Genomic DNA, 7173 nt, shown 5'->3' on the forward strand with positions numbered 1-7173 from the left:
TTGTTCATATTACATAGCCATATTTATTCTGCTCTTATAAGGCAACTGCTAATACACTGCACATATTTATATTTAATTTATGCTACTCTAAACCACCTTCTGCAAAACAACTGTTTACTACTGTCTACACTGCACTATATTTCTTGTCCTGTCTATGCACAACCTGCCTATACTGTGTATATCACATTGCACTTTTCTGCTTTTTTGCACTTCTGGTTAGACGCAAACTGCATTTCGTTGTCTCTGTACTTGTTCTCCGCACAATGACAATAAAGTTAAATCTAATCTAATTTAATCTAAAAAAATATATGCTTCTGCTTTGCCTCTTTACGGATCATGCTATGAATAGCAGCAGCAATGTCTGAAAAAGTTGAGACATTGTTATTGACCTTCTGGACCAGAGACATTCCATCAATGATTGTTGCTGTATTATATTCATCTGGAATATTATCTGATAGTGATGCAAGTTTCTGCAAATGCTTTGCAAGTGCTGCTTTAGAGATTTTCCTTGGGGTCCCCTCAGGTGTCGCCAATGACCATGGTTAAGGTCCAAGAGGGTGACAAAAGACTTCTCTAATGTCCAGTCTTTAACATGATGGTCTTGCCATGTGTCTGTGTTTTCTTTTTTGACTCATGCTCGTAAATGTCTTTAAATTTTGCTTTGTCAATCTAAATCCATGTAGAAAGACTATAGCCTAAAGCGTACGGCGTATGATTGCGATAAGGTGTGTGTGTGCGCCTGAGTGTCAGTCAATCGTAACAGTCTGCATAATCTTTGTAGCCAACCTTACAGTGTACAGTGTATCTCTGTAAACATTGTTGCAATGCCTCATCATATCTTCCTCATTTTAACAGTTATGACAATGCTGAAGAGAAAGAATTGGCAACACTGAGCACAGGCCTTTATTTGTGGCAGGCTTGTATTCGAGGCAGGCCTTTATTTCTTACATGCGTTGAATTGCCTTCTCTTTTATTGTGAGACATGCATTTCGTTTGGAGCGTCATACCGGTTATCAAAAGCAGAAGATGTTTGGTTTGGGATTTGTTTGGACTGTTTGATTATATTGCTAAATATTGGGACTGATGGGCACTGAAATCTGGGGGGGTTTTCATGGTTCACTGTTTCATGTAGTTGAAAGAGTCAAGTCAAGTTTATTTATATAGCGCATTTCATTCACACAGGTCATTCAATGTGCTTTACATAAACAAATGCAAACAGTAATAACAAATAAAAACCATAGAAGGGCAATATAGTCAAATAATAGTTCAAAAGGTAAAGATCATAATAAAAAGAAAACATAAAACGCACAAGGTAAAAACATTTAAAAATATATAATTAATAGGCAAAAAACAAAAAACAAAGGCAAAAAAAGTAATAAAAGTAACTAGAAATTCAATTCCAAGGAATTACCGATGCATGAAAATGCAAAACATATGATGTAAAATATTGTGTTAAAACAGCTAATGTTTGCTAGTAGTTATGTTAACAATGTTAACAACCATCACATATGTCCAACCTCTTATGTGTATGTGTCAATTAATATTAATTTCTATACAAACCAAGACGCCGGATTCCTAAAGAAACGCAAACACCCACACAATAAGTTTATCTAAATTAGCTATGTACCATGTTACCGTTACTCGAAGAGCTGTAAACAGTGTTGTAAGGCTGTGTGTACAAATCCGCTTGGAGCTCCAGTGGAAGTTTGATTTGCCGACGAGAATTCTCGGGCTCTCTGTTGTTTTAAGAATTTTCGAACGAAATGGTTGGTAATTAGCACTGAATAGCAATGTTAAATATATTAACCATGTTACTTTGCTAATGTTTGTTAGCATGCTAACCATGTTACTTAGCTAACAATGCTAAATATGTTAGCAATGCTAATAATATTAACCATGTTACTTAGCTAACTTTTGCTAGTAATTATGCTAATATGTAAGGGATAATGGACGACACGGTGGTCTGTTCACAAAAGTTAATGCACGGTCGAGGTTGTAAAACGGTCCCGACGCGAAGCGGAGGGCCGTTTAAACCTCGTAAGTGCATTAATTTCTGTGAACAGACCACCGTGGAGTCCATTATCCCGCTTATTCCACTGTTGCCACTTGCATTGTGTTCATTTCCTGTTACAATTTTAACGTTTTAATCGCTAAAACTGTCTTGTTTGTAGAACTAATTTCTTCCGACACATATCAGCTAACTTCTCAACTTGCAGGACGAACTGCTACGGCCAAAGGCCATTCTTTAGTTCTATCTCTCCCGTTGTCAAGCGGGCGTATCCCAAGATGCTGATTAACTTTATTTTTGAAAGTCACTATTTTACTCAGCCTGCTGTCATCCATCTAGCTAAAAGCCACCTCCATCATATGCTACAATGCTGCCATGTTCTGAACGTCTGCATTTTACAGCTCGGATGCAACATGACAGTTAATTTACACTTCACAACGAGTTCGGCGAATTAATATACAAGTGTGATACGGCCAAAAAAATGGATCTACTTCATAGGTGTGCAAATAACATACGGTTAATGGTTGTTCTAAATTATGTAGGACAATGGGAAATTTAACCAAGCAGTGGAATAAGTAATTATAATATTATGTTAGCAATGCTGATAATGTAAACTATGTTACTTAGCTAAATCAGCTAATGTTTTTAGCAATTATGCTAACAATGTTAACTATGCTAACCATATTACTTAACTAACTTAGATAAATGTTTTTAGCAATTATGCTAACAATGCTAACAATGTTAACCATGGTAACAATGTTAACCATGTTACTATGCTGGTTGCTAGGGTAATCATGTTGGTTGCTATGGTGTCATTGTGGAAGTGGTTGCTAGGTTGTTGCTAGGGTATTTGAGGTGGTTGCTAGGCTGTTGCTAGGTTAGTTGTAGTGGTGGTTGCTATGCTGGTTGCTAGGTTAATCTCTTTGGTTGCTATATTGGTTGCTAGGTTGTAACTGCGGAAGTGGTTGTTAGGCTGTTGCTAGCACTGCATACAAAGTGTGATTTTCGTCAGTATGCGGCACTGTATATTGTCGTGGAAGTTCAGGTTAATGGCTGTTCACGGCAGTTTGCAGGCAACGCCGAAAACTGCCATGAATTGTCAGAAATTGACGTGGGCCTTTCATGGTAGTCGTCCCCCCAACATGTAAATGAAAATGCTGTGAGGTATACAAATGTAGCAGAAGTCAGATGTGTACAGGGTGAACAGGACTGGAGAGAGCACAGTTCCCTGTGGCGCTCCGGTGCTGCTGATCACAGTGTCAGAGAGACAGTTCTTCAGTCTGACGAACTGTGGTCGCTCGGTCAGGTAGTCTGTAATCCAGGTTACCAGGTGAGCGTCTACACCCATCTGCAAGAGCTTGTCTCCCAGTCTGAGGGGTTGGATGGTGTTAAAAACACTTGAGAAATCAAAGAACATGATTCTCACAGCACTTTTCCCCTTGTCTAGGTGAGAATGTGTCCTGTGTAGAAGATAAGTGATGGCATCGTCCACGCAAACTTTCTCCTGGTATGCAAACTGTAACAGGTCTAGTGCATGGCGTACCTGGGGTCTGAGCATACCTAAGACCAGTCGCTCCAGTGTCTTCATCACATGTGATGTTAGAGCGACAGGCCTGAAGTCATTAAGCTCACTGGGGTGTGGCTTCTTAGGGACGGGGGTGAGACATGATGTCTTCCACAGTGTTGGAACTTGTCCGAGACGTAGACTCCAGTTGAAGATGTGCTTCAGTGGCTCCCCCAGTTCCCCCAGCTTACTTCGGAAGCTGTAATGATGGGGGGATGAGGGGAGTGGAGGGGGAGGAGGAGGAGGGGTGCTTCTGAGAGGGTTGTCGTGTGGCTAGAGACTGATGGCCGTTGGCTGAGGCCATTGTTGCCGCACTGCTCGTGGTCACCATGTGGGGGAGAGGTGCGATAGCCTGATCTGCAGTGATGGTGGAGGGAGGGAGGGGAGGGGGAGTGCATCTGGGGTCTGTGTGTCTGATGGCTGTTGACTGAAGTCGTTGTCACCTCATTGTTCGTGGTCGCCATGTGGGGGAGGGGTGCAATATCCAGTGATGGTGGGAAGTGTTGCACTGGTAATGAGGTGGGGTGGGGGCTGGGGTATGACCTCAACAGCTCAACAGGCACAGGCAAGGAGGCATCAGGCAGGGGCAGGGCGTGGGATGATGGGGGCTTAGGTCGTTGGATGTCCCCGGGATACAGAGCTGGAGAGACTGGGAGACTGGGAGGTGGGGGTAGGGCAGGCACGCAAACAAGAGCAGTACTTGGAGCTGGTGCAGGGCAATCGAACCTGTTGTAAAAGTGGTTAAGCTGGTTCGCCCTGTCCAGGTCTCCCTCCACAGAGCTGCTGCTCTTCTTAAGGCCAGTGATGGATTTCATACAGTCCCACACCTCCTTCATGTTGTTTTCTTGCAACTTCTGTTCCATCTTCCTTCTGTAGTCCTCCTTAGCCTCTTTCAGCTTCTTCTTTTTTTTTAATTTTTTTTTTGGCCTTTTATGCCTTTAATTTGCATGACAGTAGAGAATGACAGGAAGCAAGTGGGAGAGAGAGTCAGGGTGGGATCTGGAAAGGACTACGGGGCGGGAATCGAACCCAGGTCGCCGGCGTACGGTGCAGGTGCCCCAGCCAGCCGCCTCTATTCTTGAGTTCCCCCTGTATTCGCCTCAGCTCTGCCATGTCCCCCTCTTTAAACGCCATTTTTTTCCTATTGAGAAGGGTCTTGACATTACTGGTTATCCAAGGCTTGTTATTTGGATAGCAGCGTACAGTTCTTGTGGGAACAACAATGTCCATACAGAAGTTCAGATAGTCAGTAGTGCAATGTGTGACCTCCTCTAAGTCCTCTCCATTCAGTAGCACACTCCAGTCAGTGGACTCAAAGCAGTCTCACAAAGCCTCATCCGCTTCTGGTGTCCACTTCCTGAAGGTGCGCGTGGCAACTGGTAGCCTCTGAACTTTTGGCTTGTACATTGGCTGAAGATGAATGAGGTTATGGTCCGACTTCCCCAGTGGGGGAAGAGGGGTGGCACTGTAAGCATCCCTCACGTTTGCATACATGAGGTCTATTGTCCTGTTTTTCCTAGTTGGGCAGTCAACAAACTGGTAAAAGTTTGTGAGGGTGGAATCCAGTGTAATGTGGTTGAAATCACCAGAGATCGCAAAGAAGGCATCACTGTGCTGAGTTTGGTGCCTAGCGACTGTAGAGTGAATAACGTCACACGCTGTGTCCGGGAGGGCTTGAGGCGGAACGTAAACACAAACAACAATGGCGTTCGAGAACTCCCTCGGCATGTAGTATGGTCGTAGACTGACCGCTAGTAACTCCACATCCTTACAGCATACAGTCTCCTTTACTGTAACATGTCCGGGATTGCACCATCTGTTGTTTATGTATAGCACCAGTCTGCCTCCCTTCTTTTTGCCAGAAAGTTTATTGTCTCTGTCCAAACAAGCTACACTGAAGCCGGGCAGCTCAACGTTAGCCGGGGGGATATGGCTTGTTAGCCACGTCTCCGTAAAGCATAGCAAACTACAATCCCTGTACAACTTCTGATTTCTTACCAGGGCAGCCAGTTCGTCAGTCTTGTTGGCCAGTGAGTTCACGTTTCCCATAACCATCGAAGGAACTGAGGGCTTGTGTTGCCACTTCTTCTCCCGACGCCTAGTCCTCACTTTAACTCCTGCTCTGCACCCCCGAAAGCACCACAGCTCCTCCGGGATGTTTACGTGAACCCTACCAGCATTCCGTCGTATTGCAAGCAGCTGATTCCTTGTGTACACAAGTTTGCTGCCGCTGGAGCATTGTAATAGATCCATATCCATAGGATAGAATGAAAACACTCCTCAAAGTGCGTAATCCAAAAAGGTTGCTTAGTAAAAAGTAAACAAAAGACGGTAAAAAACACAAAGACACGGAGCTACCTCGACATGCTGCCACTCTCGTCGGCGCCGGAACATCTGACTGATTAGCCTTGATTAGCTGTCCAGTAATGACGTGCAATTTAGTCCATGTCATATTGAAAGTGAACACCAAGTGTACTCAAGTATGGGTTTGTGCAGAATACTTTGAAATAGTTAGGCTATCGGTTGCCTAATTTATGTTCATGACTCGCACGCACATATAGCACTGCCACCGGTCTACAATGATGTGTCCAAACCATTTACTAGTTTAATCTGACAGTAGGCTATCCTAGTGTTTGCCAAACGTAGGCTATTTCGCGGTAGGCCTACACTATGAGAAAATATCTCAACAGAAATTTTTTTTTTTTTTTAAATGTCACAGCTCACCACCATGCTATTAACTCATTGAGTGCCAAAACCCCATGCGTTGAGTGCCAAAAACGTAATATTACGTTTTTAGCTCTTTTTTTAAATTACCAAACTAGACACTCTAACACACCTTATATGTGATTTTGGGAACTCTGTGATGAATGGAAATGAAATATATGATGATCGAAAACTCATGAAAACGCACAATCTGGACATTTTATCGGGACATTTTATCATAACACGGTTGCCGCTTTGGGTCGAATCAGTGACGCATGCACGTCAGGTCAAAACCAGGCCATTTTCGTGGGTCTATCACTACGTGGCAGTCCCGCCAGGTCTCGCTGAAAGTTTACACAAGTAAGTAACAGGCAACACTTTCATATTCATACATATTTCATGAAAGACGTTATATCTCCATTTCTAGAAAAAAAAACCCAGCGATTTTGATGAAAACTAGCCACCGTTTAGCTTGGGATTTCTCAGGAACAGAGGCGTGTAGAAATACACGGTTTGCACCCACCGAGAGCTTAAAGTCTCGCCTTTTAATCAAGCTATTGTATGTGTTCATAGCTATAACACAGAATATGCTGTGGCTGTACAAAAATCATCAACAATGGTCTAGATTGCTGGCACTCTAGGACAAAGCTCCCGAAAACAGCTTGGCATTCAGTGAGTTAAACATAAAAGTCACCTGATGTATTGCCGTATATCTATGTGTATTGCCCTAATGCTGCTACTGCTTGTATTTTAGAATGTCTGATAGCCTGGTCTGATGGTCTGATTTCACCAATAATTTCCACAAAACTCAGAGATAAAAAGTCCATAGCTGCCAACTTTCACGCATTGGCCGTGAGACACACGCATTTGATTAGTTTCACACACTCACATGCCACAC

The sequence above is a fragment of the Alosa sapidissima genome, chromosome 13 (genome assembly GCF_018492685.1).
Source record: "Alosa sapidissima isolate fAloSap1 chromosome 13, fAloSap1.pri, whole genome shotgun sequence".
Lineage (NCBI taxonomy): Eukaryota > Metazoa > Chordata > Actinopteri > Clupeiformes > Clupeidae > Alosa > Alosa sapidissima.